General features: G+C 43.3%; 1 pseudogene; it reads right to left on the bottom strand.

Annotated features, from left to right (window-relative positions):
* Nucleotides 1-1869: 1869 nt before the first annotated feature.
* Nucleotides 1870-5862, bottom strand: LOC136482565 (HVA22-like protein a; annotated as a pseudogene).
* Between the last annotated feature and the right edge of the window lie 12697 nt (nt 5863-18559).

The following is an 18559-nucleotide window of genomic DNA, read 5'->3' as shown; positions in this document are numbered from 1 at the left end:
AAAATCATAAAATGAAAAATCTAATTTTATTGGACTCCACATGAGTAGATCTACACAGTGAATATATAATATGGTATGCTTTAGTACAATTTTTTTTTGTAGCTTTAGATTAATTGGAAAATCCAATTTTATCTGTAATTAATTATAATTTATCTATAACTAAGTTATACATAGTCCAATGAGTACGAAATTTTTACTATAGTTCAAGCATACAATAATTAGCGTACCATAAAAATTTCACCACAATTGGACCATAGAAGCTGCAGCTATGAATTATTCCAATTAATTACAGACAAAATTAGATTTTCCAATTAATCTAAGGCTACAGTAAAAATTTTGTACTAAAGCATACCGTATTATATATTTACTATGTAGATCTAATCATGTGGAGTCCAACAAAATTAGATTTTTCTATTATTTACTATGATTTTTCAAAAATTCACCGAAAATAAATAAAAAAAAAGAAAATTTAAAACCACCGGCACCGTAGCAAATCCACCGCCGCTGAAAACCGCCCAGGGGGTAAAATAGACGGTTTTAGAAAGTTCATGAGGTAAAACAGACGGTTTCATAGTTGGGGGGTGAAGTAGACCAAGTATGAAAGGTGGAGGGTTAAGTAGACTTTTTCCTCTTCCATCATCTTCGGACCAGTCATCTCAGGATCGTTCAGAGCATTCTGCAGAACCACCTTGTCCGCTCCATCCAAATTACCTGCCAACCATTTCAAGAGCTCATGAAAATTCCCTTGGTTCAGCGAGTCTTTGATTTCGTCGTGCCCCCGAAAAGCCAACCCTTGCTGCAAAATAAACCTCAAGCTCCCAAGCAAAATCGACGGAGGTTTCGGCGCCGAGGTGGGAGCGGTCTTCTGCGCCTTTCCGGACCTCTCCCACAAAGACTTCAAATCCATTGTCTGGTGTCTCTTCATCATTTCCCAAGTCTTCAACTAATTTCTACATTTCAACAACCAAAGAAAAAGATGCGTCACTGGTTCCATTCACTGTCGGATCGGACATCAACACTTTCGGTCCCTTGAATTGAATCAAACGCGCATTTTCCAAGCGTAATGAGGAAACATTCGGGCGCTCAGTACTGACTTTCTGCCTTGCTCGGTGCTTGCTCTGCTCGCCGCCGTCGCCGCTCTGACTCCTCGCCTCCGCCGTATGCGGGCTGCGGCGGGTTGCCACTCCACCGCGTCCCGTCGAGACCGCGGAAGGCGGATGAGATGGGGATGGGAGTGGATTGGGGAATGGGAGGTTAGGGTTCCCAGGCGAGGTGGCCTCACTCCTGCTGCTCGACGACGACGAGGCCGCCGCCCTGGGAGCTCGACAGCCACCCACGCGGAGATGCGGTTCTGGGCTGGAGAAAAGAGGCTTCGGCCCATCATCCTATATGGCCCGCAATGCCCCATCTCGCTTTATAGCCCAATATACGAACTTCGGTCAACATATCCTCTTTTTTTTTTGCGAATTGGTCAACATATCCTTTTGATTGCAGGATTTTTAATCTTGTGTTTTTTCTGTAAAATTAATCTGATTCATGACATGAATTTCTGTAGGAATCCTATGAACCCTGCGTTGCAACAGGATCCTTAGTTCAAAACGCAAATACGTTTTCCTAGAAGGCTAGAATCATACAATAACTAGTCTAAACTGTTTCATAAATTCCTTAAAATTTTGCTAGTTATTTTCAATAAGATTTCAGGTTCAAATATGACACTGGTAACAGCAAGTTTGCACGATTTTAGGGATCTTTTCAGCACTGTCAGACTTTTGTGGCACATTGTAGCGAAATAAATTGGATGGACCCTGGGCCCATTAGATAATGGAAATGCACCAAGGAGCAGTAAGCAACACATCCAGACACCAGATAAGATTTAACACACTGCTACTATCTCAATTCTCCTGACTAGCAAGGTTTGCCGCCTCAAACACAACATCACCGGTTCACCATCCACACTGCATAATTCTACACTGCAACCTACAGGTATATATGTCAGACAAATATGTTACATGACAGAGCCAGAGGGAACGGCAGGCGCAACTCGCAAGTCGCCACAATGCGAGTGAGACCCCATTTCCTCAGCTGACGATGAACTGGGCCCTTTCACTGCTAATGGACCAAAAAAAATGTCCACCTCGATACATTTGATCTCAGCTACACAAAAAAAGGCAGATGATTGTCATAAACATTCGTAATGTAAGACTGTAAAATGATTCAGATGAGTTAAGTGTTTACCAGTCTAGGCGACCTCGGTTCCAGTAACTGTTTTCGTCCTCGAAGATCATGAAGCTGCTAGCCCATGAGTTCTGCTCAGGGTACGCTGCCTGTGGAAATCGGAGGACGGGTGCCAGTCACTGTTCGAGGCCTTGAGCTCCTTCTCGGGCTCCACCTCGGCGAACTGTCACACGCTTGCCGGCCTTCTTTGCCGTATGTTCCTTTGGGTCTTCCAGTGATTCCTGTTCTTTCGAGTCCTTTAGCGCTTTCTTCAGTTCTTTAGAATCCTTCAGTGCTTTCTTCGGATCTTTCAGCGCCGCCTTCTTCTGTTCTTTGGAATCCTTTGGTGACTTTGGCTCCTTCGAATCTTTTGATGTCTTGGATTGCTTTGCATCTTTTGATGGCTTCAGTTCTTTGGAATCCTTTGATGATTTTGTTTCTTTCGACTCCTTGGATGATTTTGACTCTTTCGAATCTTTAGATGATTTCCCAGACTGTTTAAATGACTTGCCAGCCTGCAATACAGATCGCAAGACGTCAGAATAACAATAGCCTGATTGTCATTTGGAACAAAAGAAGCATATTCTCAGCTTGGTTTTCTCAAAATAAATAATCACACGGTCCACATGAGCCAACAAAACAACTAGCTTCACTATTACAGCTGAACTAGCATGACAGATATCAATGAGTTAGCGCTGAGGGAGTACATGATATAACCATCAAACTTTAGACTAAAGACAAGGTATGCATCACATATCAAAATGATGTCACCATAAACATAGTGATGATTATCATCACCAAAGGATCACAGTCAACTGGGAACAAGCATGAACAACTACCTCAAATTCAAAGTAAGCATTCTGCAATGTTGTTAAGTGCACAAAGTGGGGACAACTATAGAAGGTTCCTGTACCTTATTCGCCAGTTTCTTCAGCGCATCAGTCCCATTTTCTTCAACAAACTTATCAAGTGCTGTGAGGAAGTCATCAGATTTCCCAAAAAGGCCTTTCTTCTGAGGGACATACCAAATGTTGACCATCTGGTTCTTTATGAAGGCAGGTCTCACATAATTCTGGTACACATAGGCTGCGCCATTGAAGTATGGCAAGGACAAGCCAGCAAATAAAGATCAATTTCATTGAAGGCCAGAAAGGAAGCCTGTCAAAATCAAGCATGGGAAAGCCATGGAATTTAGTGACCAATGTGCCATTATGATCTTTAAAACATATGTTCGAGTTCCAATTAAAAATCCTGTGATCAGATGCAAAACCTAAAATCGCAAACTCCTAGAATTTAAACCAGAGGTGGTAAACCTTGCAACTTCCATCACACATCATGGATGTTTTGACACCCAAGAAGCAAAATCATAATCACCAGACAGTTTTTTGTCATTTGGTTCGAAACTAAAAATAAATATGTGAAGATTCGTGACAACCCAGTCTATCTTACCTCAAATAGAACAGTCTGTAGTCTGACATTATTTTAGGAAAAAAAACAAAGATTAGAAGAGTAAGATGTACAAGGGCTTGACAGTGTAAATGATTTAATGCTTGTCCGAAAGTCCTAAGATATATCAACAACTAACAGGCCCCAACTTTCACACAGAATAGTAAACTGACACTGAAAACAATATAACAAACACTACTTACCACTGAATAATTGATGCAAATGTGAGTTCAAACAATGTTATTAGTGAGTACAGCACCCAATATGTGAGCCATTGTTGATCATCCACAGGAGATTTGGTCTCTATTGCCTTAACGGAAGCATACCTGTAAGTTGTAATAACACTTAAACTTGTGTTTTACAAATAAAAGTTGAGTTTCTAGCAGTAAATTACAGGTCATGAGCAACTTACAGAGGATAAGCCAGTGCCACCAAAGGCCTGCAGAGGAAAAGCAAACAAACTCAAGTTTTTTTTATTTTATTTTTGCGAACAAAACAAACTCAAGTTAAAGCGTGCATTTTCGATTCATAATGATAGCTTATGAGCCAGAAGAGAGAAACTTTCAGAAAGAGGAAACGGTAAATTCAGAAATGAGTGGCACTAGTCCAAGTGTGATACATCTATCATAGAGTAGTAGCAGCAAACCACCAGTACACTCCAATAGGGGGGCAAATGAATAACTGACAAGAAACTTATTCACCACCTGTGATACATCTATCATAGATTGTTTGCTTAGATAAGTTTTTACATTTTACAGCACAGTAACATGAAGAGCCGTTAAAACATGCTGGTCCAAACATAGCAACATTTATCACAGTATCAGTACTGAACGTGACACTAGCTAGCTTCGTGAATAAATGAAGCTCGATGTACCTTGGTACAACACACATGGATTCATGATAAGGTAAGGTTTAATAAATCCTGGTCCCAGAACCGTGCACCCATTTTTTAATGATATGTCAGAGTCACTACGAGACATAACCCACGATCCAGTAAACTATAAGAAACAGGACCAGATTGTGCCGAGCCACTCTTCACCATGTGACCTAACTTGCTGCGTGGAAAGGAATGTGAAACAGCCAAGAAGATAGTGAGACTGGACAAGGGAATGAATACCAGAAACCATTCTGGAAAGTGGAATTGGCCAACAAACCTACTCCTACAATTGCAGGCACTAGCAAAACTACAAATCTGAAAGCAGGCCCCTTTTATAAAGGACTGAGGTAAAGGTAGGAACTGACAGAACTCAGCAGCTGAAGTCAGAATCCAATCTTGGTGATCTACATCAGAGGCAGGCAACTCGTGCATCACGGCCTAACTTTTCGTTCTGGGCAAGGAGGGATTGCATCCAGAAAAGTTGTGAATCGGACAGAAAGAGAAATATGCTGATGCAGGCGAAAATGTAGACCCAGAGAAATGAACACTGCAAAACCCAAACTCGGTACGCATTCCAGAACGGCAGGAGACCCCCTGTAATCAAGTTTTTTTTTCTACCAAAGAAACTCTAAAAGAATAAAAAACATTTTTTCTACAAAAAGAAATGCAGGCATTGCTACAGATGGCGATTCACAAGGCTGATTGAGGGGGCGCGAGATTTTACAGGTGAAAACTGAACCATTCCCAGAAGGATTTCTTGTCAGGCGCAAGAGTTCTCGCATCGACTAAAACCGACGCCATTGTGCCGATTCGAAGTCCGGACCGATACGAACTCCCGGTACACATCTCAAGAACAAAACGAAGGCTACTTCAACAATGCCGAACATCTGAAGCATCCAGAATCGCTCCGCGCCATCAAAAAAACATTCCAGCGATGGATTATTAAAAAAAAAGAACCAATAGATGAAGGAAGGGGGAGAAAGGACGGCTGGGGCCTGGGAGAGCAGAGCACTGACTGACCCTGCAAGGACGTCGAAGTTGTTGGCGATGACCTTGAGCAAAGATCCGGAGCCCATCGCCGTCTCTAGCCCCCCAAATCGGCGCCACTGAAGAGCTGGGAATGAGAGAAGGATTGGATAATCCGGATGGTCGCGGTTTTCTTGAACCCCGCCGCTTTCTTTCTCTCCCTCGTCCTTCCCCCTTTCGGTGCTTTTGGGGTCTCGAGGGGAGCGAAAACTGGGGAGGAGAGAGGAAAGTGCGGTGGAGAGTGGAGCGGACAGTGGAGTGCAGCAGACGAGACGACGGGAGGCCGGCGTGGAGGTGAGGAGACCGAGACCGAGCAGAGAGCACCAGTACCTTAGAGCAAGGCTAATAATACAGCCGGCTTGCCGGCTGTAAGGTTCCTTGCAGCCTTCTTTCAGCCCATTCATATAGTAGTTGACTCTTTACAGTTAATACATGGCCCACTTGTCTTTCTCACAGACTTTCTTGGTTCTTGTGCCCAAGCCGGCTGTAAGCTTACAGCCCGCTTCTCCTCTCTCTCCTCCCCTCTCTCCTCCACCTCAGCATTTAGTCGGCTTACAACCTGCTATTATACTTGCTCAAGCACCAGCAGTCCAGCACGGATACAGAGGAGGAGGTTATGCAAATAGGGCCCTGGAAACTTATTTTATTAGAAGTAATAACGTGGTAATGCCGTGGGATTTACTAATTTTCAATTAATTAATTAATTAGTAGAGCCAAACAGGGCACGAGGCCACGAACACACTGGTAGAGGGTTTATGCATGCGACCCTTGAAACTTATTTTAATAATAATCAGTTGCGGTAATTTTATCGGTAACACAACCAAACAGAACATAAAACTACGGCCACGGGTGTTTTTGGTATTCTATCTCCGTGTCACTATTTTGACTCGTGGTGTCTTCCATGATTCGTGGTCATCTGTTTGGTGTTCACATATTGGCTTCGTTCGCTAGGCTGAAATTGGCTGAAAAAACAAGTCAAAACTGAACTGTTGTGAGAGAAAACACTGTTCTGGCTGAAAAAAGAAGCCGAACAAACCGGCTTTTAAGGTAAGCCGAACGGGACGAATGTGTTTTAGTTTTTTTTTTGTTCAAGGGGCTTTTTTTCTTTCTCTAATATGTTTTGCTTTCATCTATTGCGCCCTTGTTTATCTTAGTCCTTTTTTGATCATGAGGTGCTTACTAGAATCATTGTTGTTCAAAGTTTGCCGTCTGTCTTTTGAAATTTTTTTTAGCGTGTATCAAGTTTGAGTGGTCAAAATTATTGACAGATATTTGGAAACGGATCCAGTAGATGATAGCTTGTTCATTAACACGGCGTTAATACAAAACACACTATAGACCAAATAAAGTAGTGTGCATCTACTTGTAATTTTAAACATGGTTCAGTGTTCACCTTGCCAAAAAAAAAACAGGAAAAATGGAGAATATAAAGTGCTTAGCTAAAACATATATGTAATTAATACTCAATTAGTGGTTTTATGTGCAAAAAAATGTTATCAGCTCGACTTACCAGCCATGACATAGTATTTTTCTCTCATAACAAAACAACATCAGCCGGCTTATCAGCTGCAAAAACCATTAGCCGAACGATAGTTTTCAATAATTAGCTGCTGTTTTAAAGGGTTCTAAACAAGGACTAAAATGTAATTCCATGACAGTAGGTGGGTACAAGTGAAAAGGAGATGTAAACTGATTATTGCACGGCTGGGATTCCATTTCCTTTGCCCTGGCCCACGCACCTGCCTGCCGCACAGCTCAGCCCATGGATAATCCGCCCCCTGCCGGTTTATTTTATTCATTAAAATATTTTCCAATGTTTATGCCTGTATATCTCCCAAGATCTTATCTGATAGTAAATGCCAGATTTGGTGTTTGATACGTGCTTATTCTTCTCGTATGCGTCAATTATTATTATATTTTAGCCTTCTTTTAACATATTTCATATTTGGGTCACAGGAAACGAATAACAAAATATATCCTTTTTTTATTATTATGTAGTATATATATACAGGTTGTATACATAAGACACGTATTGAGCTGGTGGATTATAGCTAGAAGTATCAACCATGACAAAGCCCCCGTTTGCTGGACTGAAATTGGCTGAAAAAATGAGCAAAAACTGAATTGTTGTGAGAGAAAAATACCGTTCTGGTTGAAAAAAAAGCCGAACAAACCTGCTTTTAAGATAAGCCGAACTAGGCCAAAGTAGTAGAAATCTTTCTCCTCTTCTTAAACAGTTTAGGTGTCGTCTCTATGATAACATATGCTAGATTATCTATTAGCAGGTCCTTTTGTACTCCTGGGATCCATTGTAACACCCTAAAATTTACATCTTTTGAAAATAGGTATAAACTTATTTATTTCTGAATTTTGTGCTCATAAAATATAGGAAAATAATTTTTTTTATTTAATTAAAATTTATCATAAGGTTTAGCGACATGTATGTGCATATATGCCGGTGCATTTGCTTCTTTGTATTGTGTGGATTTGATTCAAATTGGAAATATTCAAAATTTATTTTGCAAATGAAATTAAAAATAGCTATGAAATAAAAGAATTTTTAAAGTTGTAAAATTTATTTTTTGGGAGCATATGAAAATTTCTCATTTTTATTTGTATTAAAAAGTGTATTTTAAACCATCTTTGAATTTGATTTGGTTTGTATTTGAATTTGGTTTTGAAAACGAAATAGGAAAAAATGGGAAATTGGAAAAACACTCCTCTCCTCCCGCCAGCCCAGCTAGCCTATTGGCCCAGTTCCAGCGTCGCTGCCCCATTCTCTCCGTCGGCCCATCCCCTTCGGCCTTCCTCCCGCAGGCCGTTCTGCTCCTCCCACTTCGGCCCACGCCAGCGCGCAGCCCAGCCCAAAGCGCCGCGCGTCCCCTTCCTCTCTCTTTGCGCTGACAGGTGGGGGTCTCCCTGTCAGGTCTTCCTTCCACCTCGTGCATGAACGGGACTTCGCCGAGGAATCCACGCCCGCGCCGTCTCCTTCTGTTGCCGTGCCTCCCAAGCTGCCCGGCTCTTAAATAGAGAGCCTCCGCGCTGTGCCACCTATCCCGCACCCACGCTGCAGTCGCATCGCCTCGAGCAAGCCTAGCGCCGCTGCCCGGATCCCGCCGCATGGAGCTTGACGCCGCAAAGTCGCCTCCGCAGCTTCAACTCTGACCTAAGCCACTACCGAGCTACGTGTGGAGGTAAGAAACCTTTTGAAGCCGTTTTCCCCTCGCTCTTCCGCTCTTAGTACCTCGCGCGACTTCGCCGTTGAAGCCAAGCTGCAAGCTAGCGCGTGTCGCCGTCACCGTCCCTCCACTGCCTCAACCGATGCCTCCATAAAGTTCTCCGAGTCTCCCTCTTGCTCCCCGTCTTTTTCCCGTAAAGGATGGTGGTCGGAATCACCGAAACCGACTTCTCCGGTGATCTCATCCATGGCGTCACCGCAGACACTTCGCCGCCGTCACTGTTCCGGCCAGCTAGTCTTTTCTCTCCCCTCTGATCCGATCTCAGCCGCCCGCATCTGATCCGACAGTCGAGATTTCATGATACCCCTTCGCCTAGCATAATTTCTAAAGAGCCCTTTCAGTTTTCTAAAATAGAACCCGCCGTCCCTAGCACCTTTCTTGATTCCGTCTTCTTGTTCTAAAAGCGTACTTTCGTTCGGCTAGATTGAAAATACGTTTTCACTTATTTACATATTTGCCACTGATTTTGTTTTAGGCATAACTTCTCCGTTTTAACTCCGATTTGACCCGTTCAACTTGCGTTAGGTTCGTAATTTCATAATCTACATGTTCATACTACTGTTAAGTAGGTTTTCAACTTTTAAAATTCATGATTAGATTTAATCTATTATTTTATTAAAGGAAATCTTATTTAATTCATACCTTCTATGTTTTAGCTTCGTTTTGACCCATTCAAGTTGCGTTAGATTCATATCGACAAGATCTATGTGTTAGTAATAGTGTTTACCATATCACTATTTCTGAAATTTCATGGTTTAGATCATATCTTGGTTAATGATTATGCAACTGGATTTTATAAATAAAATATGATTTATTTTACTTTAGTATTATAATTCAAACTTAAATTTGACTTAATTTATAGTATCTATAAAATATCTTATATATGTTTTTATATAATTAAAACACATGAAGCTAATAGTTTTATGAGTAGATCTGTCGGTAGTTGTATCTTTTCAACCGTAGCTCTGATTAGCGTGCCTCTCGCGACTGTGTGTTCGTAGCGATGCATAGAATCGTGTTTCAAACTCTTTGACTTATTTTTTCTATGATTGGTGTATTGTTCTAATCTAGATCTATTGTTTGCTTCGTGTATGATTATATGGATGCTTGTGTGGTGCTTTATGATTTCGTCCAGTCGGTGAGATATACGTGGTGATCAAGAAAGAAGAAGAACGTTGAAGATTAAAGCTTACCCGAAGGATCAGTGTTTAAGGTAAGTATAGCATAGGATCATCCTTGTTGTCCTATACACCTTTAATCATTTAATTCATACTATATGTGTCTACCTTGACTGCCACTAAAGATTTTCTAGTACCTTGTACCTTGTTCCTTGACACCTTTGGGATATTGCATTGGGTAGTATGATGCTAGTGCTCAACTAAGGCCATGATCTTGTAACTTGACTAATGTAATATGCAATAAACACTAAAAGATGTTTTTTAGCAACATGGAACAAGGGGGCTAGATCATTGGGCTATTTTATGGTGCTCTAGATTCCTCCCCCTAAAGACTTATCTGTAAGTGATCATCCGGGACTTATAGTACAACTGTGAGGGCTATATGGCTCTGGCTTTAGCTCAGTATGAGGACCTTTTCTAGCTTGTTAGAGGTTACCTTTATTGGCGTAAGAATAGCTTGACGAATCGAGTATATGACAACCTCTATTCTTATGTGTATAGCCATGATGGAATTGTGCCATTAGATAGGGGGGTTCCTATATCTGTTTGCCGAGTGAATCTAGTGGCCCTAACTTGTTAGACGAACCTTTAAAAGGCTTCATAGTGAACCCTGCCGACCTTCCTTGAAAGTGGGTCAAGAGATTAGCTACCTTGGGCGAAAGGGTAAATCACGACTCATCGTGAAAGTGTACAACCTCTACAGAGTGTAAAATTGGTATATCAGCCGTGCTCACGGTCACGAGCGGCCTTGGAACCCTTACGGAATAGATGATCACTAATATTTAATGATGATGATACTGATGATAAAGATGCTCATTAATGGTTAATTGTTTATGCTATTCATTATTCATGTTTACCTGATCATGTGTTTATATGGGCTCATGGATAAACTTGTTGCTACTCAATTGCTAAAAGATGACTCATTAAAAGCTAATCGCAGTTAGACTAGTGTCAGCCTTTTGAGCCTCATGAACCCCATGTTATATTTATTGAGTATGACTTGTACTTATGCTTGCTTTATTTTCAAATATTTGGATGAAAATCCCGAATGGGTACCAGATTGCTAGAGTTTGGAGGAATTAGGCTTGTGATCAACCAGTCAGTTGTCCCTGTAGAAGTGGAGTCTTCACCCGAAGATCGGAGTTGTCTTTCCGCTGTTTGCTATATAAGGTTATAATCTTTATACTAATACGCTATGTATTTAAGCATTGTCTTTTGATATTATCCTTATTTGTAGCTATATGTGAGATTTGACTTCTTAGGCTCACATATGGTGTGTATCTGGTTTTGTTCTTAAAATCGGGTGCTACATCCATGCATTCCAACATTCAGCTAGACGTTGTTTGTAGTCACACTTGCAAGGCGTTTGGTTCCTAAAATGGTAACGTGAACCAAACGCTATGTTGATCTTTTTTGAGAATCCACGTCTGGCCTAGAGCAGGTCATGATGTTGCTGCAGTAGGCACCATTGAAAATACACATGTCTACTGTATATGCCCTTGCTGCTAGCCATGTGTATTTTGCATATGAATTCCATGTAAACCTCTTTTTCATATTCTCAATGAAATGCCTCAAGCATTCCTTCTATTCTACACCATTGAAAATCTTTTTGACTGAACCCTCTAGCCCTTTGCAAGCATTTGTACAAATGGCTAACTTATTCATTGGACCAATCGCTTTCCCAAGTTGTTCCACAAAAAAAACCAATTCTCTTGATCTCTGCAATCTAAAAGCAACCAGGAATATCCAATTGTGGCCATCTATTGCATTGGCATAGGCATGTGTGGCATGTGGCCATTCCACTCCTCGTTGGAATCTACACTAATGTAGGGCCCGCAACCATCTCTAAATCCATCTACACTTGCTTTGAAGGCAAAAAATATACTAAAATGAGTGTGACCATCTACTATCACAATACTTATCTCAACTACGCTGCCACATGATCTAAGTTCTACCTCAACTTTGGTCTAAACGGCCAATCAAAATAATCATCCCATTTTCCAAATAACCTACTTTGTAGCCCTCTATTTGCCATAGTTAGCCATTTGATAAGGAAACTTGATCTTGTACTAATTCTCAAGCTCTTCCTTCACAGCTTTGACACCCATCTCAGGCTTGTCCTTTAAAAGTGGAACAACTGTCTCAATAATCCAAGCTAGGATGCCATCTTGCCCAGAACTCTACTTCTTGAGCACACTAGTGGGCAGACTTGTTTATTTGTACCTGCATCAAAGCAAGACACACATAAACTTGTGAGTCACAAATTAGTCATTGATGCAGCACATGCCAACAACATAATGGGGGAAGAACATTGTAAAAAATAGAAATGGTGTTAGTATTCGCGTACCTTGACATTGCCATCTTTTTATGTCTTAGCTATAATTTTCCATGGGCACCCACCACTATAGTAGCTCCTAAACCTCTACTATAACACCCCTGGTGTTACTGCCTTCGTTAGCTCAGAGGTCAAGGCCTAATAAATCCCTGTGAATATGTGTTTTTTAGTGTGTGACTCGCTTCGTGAATAAAGGAACCAATTAAGTGTTACCGATCCACTTGTCTTGGGCTTAAACTTTTGAATAATTTTGTGAACAAAGGTTGTTTAGGGTTTGTTTTGGAAAAAGCATGAAGAAAGTGCTTGAAAATGCCTGATAGTAATTCTAGCGAATGGCTTATTTTATTTGATTAAGCCTGGAAAACAATTTTTATAAACAAAGATAAAATATAACTTGTATTTAGTATTTAAATAAGATTTGAAGTACAAGTTTAGTAGACAAAAATGTAACTTTTGTTCTGGTGAATAGATGTTGTTCAATAGTGTTTTTGAAAGCCCAAAACATCGAATCCGGAATCTAAACTAGAACTTTTCGTCGAATCGGCAAGAAATTGAGCTTATGTTTAAAATGCCATTTTTGGTGAATTATATTGAGCAAAATAGTTAAATGATGCTTAAATATTTTGCTCCTCTAGGTTAGTATGAAGTATGGACTATTATGTGAAATGCTTGTTGGTTGAAATTGATAAGGTTTAGACATTTTAAAAATTGTGGCAAAAGTGTTAGTGGTTGTTTAGTTCTAACTGAACCCTTGCCCTTTTCTAAGTCTGAAAGGGATTGTAGATAATGCTATTTTGGCAATTAAATTCTAGCTAAATGTAAGTGCATCTAGCACTTTAGTGGGTTTTGATGAACCGAATAACAACACCATAAAGGTCTAACAAGTTTGCTAAGTGTTGAATAGAAAATTGAGTTTATTGCATACACTTGTAGATTGTGGAATGAGAAGTGTATATAGGTTTAACAAGAAGGCAAACTTGATGATATGCCACATAGTGTTGTAATGAAGGCCAAATTGTGTATTGTTGTATTGGAAGATCACGGAAATAATATAGTTCAAGAGAAAGACAACAATGCAAATAGAGTTGATGAAATGGCTTCTATGTTGAGGAATATCATAGTATCATGAGAAAGCAAGCATATTTGGTAATTGTTAAAAGAGACATGAGTTGATGATTTTGGATTGATCTCAATAATGGCTTGCTTTGCATGAACAAGAAAAGTTTGATAGTGGATTAGCTTTGATCAAGGATTGAAGAATGAATCAAGAGTGTATAAGTGAGAAAATGTTAAGGAAAGGTGAAATGACAAAGGAGACAATGTATAATGGATATAAGATGTTCTCTACATTGGTTTGCTTGTATGGATAAAGATTTGAAAAAATCACTTTGCATTGACTTGATCAAGCTAAAAGTATAAAGATAGATATTGAAGTGAGTATTAGGAGTGTCAAGCCAAAATGAAGAGGACATAAGGAATCATGAATTGGCTTGACCATATTGATGTTGATTCATATGTCTTTATGTGAATCAAACTAAAGCTTGATTGATCTCAACATTTATATCTAGAAGATATTCAAGCAAGGATCATACTATTGAAGAAAAGTTTTTTCAATGGATGCTTAATATGATATGACTTGGTGTGGGGGGTATGATCCCGGATACCCACGGCAGACCACATGGGCTGCGCCCCCTGGGGTGGCCCAGCCCACAAGACGAAGCCTTGTGGGGCACGACTCTGCTCGGCGCCTCCCGCAAGACACTGGGAAGATATCCTAAAGATACTACGAGATCTGTTAGGATATGTATGATCCCAATATTCTTGTAATCAGTTATTACTTTCTGGTTATCTCTCAGATCTAACCGACTTATAACCCTGCTCCCCAGATTATATAAGGCGAGCAGGGACCCCCTCCAAACTCACACAATATCATACGATAGCTAATACAAACCAACAGACCACAGGAGTAGGGTATTACATCATTCTGATAGCCTGAACCTGTCTAACTCGTGTGTCTCTGTTGCCTTCTTGTTCTTGATCTCACGCTCCTCTATCGATCAATCTACCTTCGTGGGATACCCCTTGGAGAACTGCCGACGATATTCTGTCAACAGTTGGCGCGCCAGGTAGGGGTGTGCGTGCTGTTTCCTTATCGAACAAGATGACTTTTTCCATAGGCTCTTCGTTCCTTCTACAGCCCGGCCAGATCTTCATGGTCAGATCCATCTCGTGGGTCATCAACGCTGATGGAGTCGAAGAGCTCCTCAGCCAGTACATATCGGTTCTGCGTCGATCACCCCCGCACCTGCAACTATAGATCCGATCTCAGAGCTGATTCTAAGGTCTCCTTCAGCAACAACTCGCCATCTACTTCCTCGCTACCAGAGGAGGTAGATCAACAACAACGATCTGATCGAATCCATCGATCGGGTTAGACTAAAGCTCGCCGATTGTCTCTCCATCGCCGGATCGGCTCTGGACACTCTGGTTCAGCACCGACCACCCTTCGATCTAGATCTATCGGAGGCTGCTCGGGAAACTACAGGGGTTACGGCCCTACCCTTCAGGTTCACCAATGCCGCTGCCGCTTACCAACACGCCCTGAGGGGCAAACTCGCCGACCAGGTGGAATGTGCCCATCTACTCGCCGACCAGGTCGCCATCCAGCTTTCGCCAGCTGTCAACATTCTACACTTAGGCCAGTGCCCCGGGGTGCCCCTCCAGACCATCCTGGAAGAAACTCCGGGCTCTGAGTCTTAGCGCTCTACAGAGACCCTCGCCGAAACCTTCTTCGAGCAACTCCTCCTTCCACCCTTCCGGGGTGGTGCGATCTTCAACATCAGCATCGACAACCCTCCTCATAATGGCGAAACCGAGGAGGAGCGCATTGCTCGGGAGAACCGGAACATCAACCGCGCGCAGCGCTGAGAAAATGAGGCAGCCATTGCGAGGGCCGAGGCTGCTCGGAATAATCAGCTCGATTCATAAGGAAGACCACTCCTGCTCCACCGCGACCTCGATGAAGAATTTCTTCGTGTTGACGGCCATGACATCTTCAAGACTCCAAGCGCCAATCTAGTAGTAGCTGCCAATGAGCTCGCTCATTTCCCTCAAACGCCCGAGCTCACCAAGGTCACCGCCATGCTTAAAGCGACTCACTGTTAGGTCAATGAGATTCACGAGGATCAGAGACCTTCGTGCTCTACGAGCACGATTCACCGATCAGCTGTGCCAAGATCCAATCGCCGCCCCAGTCAAAGCCGTTTCGCCAACCAGTCGCTACCTCTCTAGAGGGGAGCCGGGGGCCATCGTGCCAAACATCATCGCCAACATGACCAGGAGGTCGAATAGGATGCTCGAGTGCACCTCAGCAACCTCCGGGATGCACGACGGCGTATCAAGCAACGTCGCTTCGGTCGCCATGAAGACAAAGTGCGTCGCCGCTAGGAGTACGAGCAGGAGTACGACAACCTAGACTCAGCCCTCGAGCCTATCCCTGACCGCAACGCTTCAGACGATGGTGTTGACAACCCTGAGGGGCCTCTAGCTTTCACAAGGGCACTCTGAACACTTTGGTGGCCCCGTGGTTTTAAGATCACTGGGGTCGAGCCCTACGAAGGAAGAATAAACCCGACATAGTGGCTGTAGGCTTATGCCACTACTGTCCACGCCACCGAAGGAGACACCAGCATCATGGAAAATTATCTCCCCATCATGCTCATGCCACCCGCCATGAGCTGGTTTACCAGCCTTGCGCTGGACTCCATCGGATCCTGGGAAGAGCTGAAGAGAGTCTTCACCGACAACTATATGGCCACATGTACTCGACCCAGCACCAAGCATGATCTCAGTCGCATCAGCCAAAAGCCATCCTGATGAGGACATCGCCACGCTGGACACACCGACGCCATGGTCTTCCCCAAGTTGCAATTCGTTCCCAACTCAGCTGCCACGTCGCCCTCGGATTCAGCAGACACGTCTTCACTGTTTCGGTCATAACTTTCTCATACGACATCGAAACGGGCCGTTCTTGGATGCGTTGGAAAGGGGACGCCGCCGCCGTCGTTTTGGATCTGGTCCCAGCTCCAGAAGGTCCGTGGATCATTCTGTGTGACCATGGCAAGGTGCTGCATCACCTATTTGGGCCAACTTGGCCATGTATCGTGTCGGGCCTTAAGCCCAAGTTGTGGGCGCCCAACCCCTGGCCGTCCCCAACCCTAGGTCGAGTCTTAGACTATAAACATAGCCACCGCCACTGCTACACAATTGGGTTTTTGTTTAGAGTTTAGTTTTCCATCGAGAAACTGAATCGTTCATTGTAACTGTGGTGACAAATCCTTTTACAGTGATCCAGGGCCCCCGTTCTTGATCTCCTCCACTGTGTCAATTAGTCCTTTGGAACTGAGTTCTTGAATCCTCTATTGATATTCACGTCATTCATATTTGCAATTTCAGATTGTGTGTTTTACCTTCTTGCTTGTGCTCTTCGATTCGCTTACAGGAAAAGCCTTCTTGGCGAGGTCAATCAAGTTGTGCTTGGTTGATAACCAACGGAGCAGTGGTGTAATGGTTGCAGGGTTCGAATCGCGTCTGATTTGAAGCCAGATCGCCAACATCGAGATCTCCACAAAATCGAACTTATCGGCTACCTCTCGGAAGATCGGGCCTGTACTCATCACATCCGAGCTCCTCCGCAGCTACGTCCGATGTTTCTCTGAGATGAGGAACTCTATTCCCAACATCACGGAAGCTAAGGTCATCCCCGCCTTTATCTGAGGACTCCACCATCACGAGCTTCGCTCCAAATTCAACCGCAAGCCGCCCAACTAGTACGCCGACGCCGAGGAAGATGAGGTGTGTTTCAACAAGGATGCAGGCACTCATCGCCCGTCTCACCGCTACGACGATCGCCCTGATGACCGACGCCACAGCGACCGCCGCCCCAACGACCGCAGCTACCATCGCGACAGCGGCCGTGATCGGACAGGAGGACCCAGGCCTAGCCAAAATCACTGCCGCCGGCCAGACCACATCGTTGCCGCTGTCAGTCAACCTCGCGCCAAGTGCAACTATGATGAACAGTACCAAAATATCATCGACGGTCCATGCCCTCTTCACAAGAACGCCAAACACAAGATGAAGGACTGCATTGGTTTGGCTAAGGAGTTCCAGGACAAGAGGCTCGACGACGATGCCAACGATGGAGCTGGAGGTCGCCGACCACCTAGGGGCAACAACAATGCCTTTTAGGACCATGATAAGGTGGTCGCCACCATCTTCAGGGGCCTCACCTCCACTAAGAGCAGAAGAGAGCGAAAGCTCGCTACACGGCGGGTGCTCTCTGTCACTATGGAAGATGCCACCACTAACCCCATCTATCGCCCATGGTCTGAGGTCCCCATCACCTTCAGCAGGGCCAACTAGTGGGTGGATATTCCCTACACAGGGCATTTTCCCCTCGTCCTCGACGCAACCGTACAGAAGGCGCTCTTTAGAAAAGTGCTCATTGACGGTGGGAGCGCTCTGAATCTCCTCTTCGCCAGAGCCCTAAAAGACCTAGGCCTTGGTTTGTCAGATCTCACACCTTCTGACTCTACCTTTTGGGGTGTGGTGCCAAGCAGGGCCTCCAAACCGCTTAGAGAGATTACCCTACCAGTTCAGTTCGGCACAACAAGCAATGATGAGGCGAAGCGAGTGTTGCACTTGCCTACTAAAAATGCAAGCCACCTACCACAATTCTAGTTTATGTAGTTTCTATCCACACAATAACTATGTCACTACACTAAGTTAGCGTGCTCTCAAAGGCTAACTAAAGAGTCACACTAACCAAACAAACAAGCTCTCACAACTAGCTACACTAAAGAGCTTGACAACTAGTTTGCGGTAATGTAAAGAGAGAGAGCAAGATAGTTGTACCACCATGTCGAGGAGTGAACCAATCAATCACGAGGATGAATACCAATGAAAACCAATCACCTCAGAATCAAATGATGGACACAATAATTTTTCACTTGCTTGCCGGCAAGCTACACCTCATTGTGGCGATTCACTCACTTGGAGGTTCACACGCTAATTGGCATCACATGCCAAACCCTCAATAGGATGCCGCACAACCAACACAAGATGAGGATCACACAAGCCACGAGCAATCCACTAGAGTACTTTTTGGCTCTCTACCGAGGAAAGGTCAAGAGCCCCTCATAATCACCACGATCAGAGCCGGAGACAATCACCACCCTTTGCT

The sequence above is a fragment of the Miscanthus floridulus genome, chromosome 9, assembly GCF_019320115.1.
Source record: "Miscanthus floridulus cultivar M001 chromosome 9, ASM1932011v1, whole genome shotgun sequence".
Taxonomy (NCBI): domain Eukaryota; kingdom Viridiplantae; phylum Streptophyta; class Magnoliopsida; order Poales; family Poaceae; genus Miscanthus; species Miscanthus floridulus.
The sequence above is the reverse complement of the archived record's forward strand: the minus strand, read 5'-3'. Positions and strand labels throughout refer to the sequence as shown.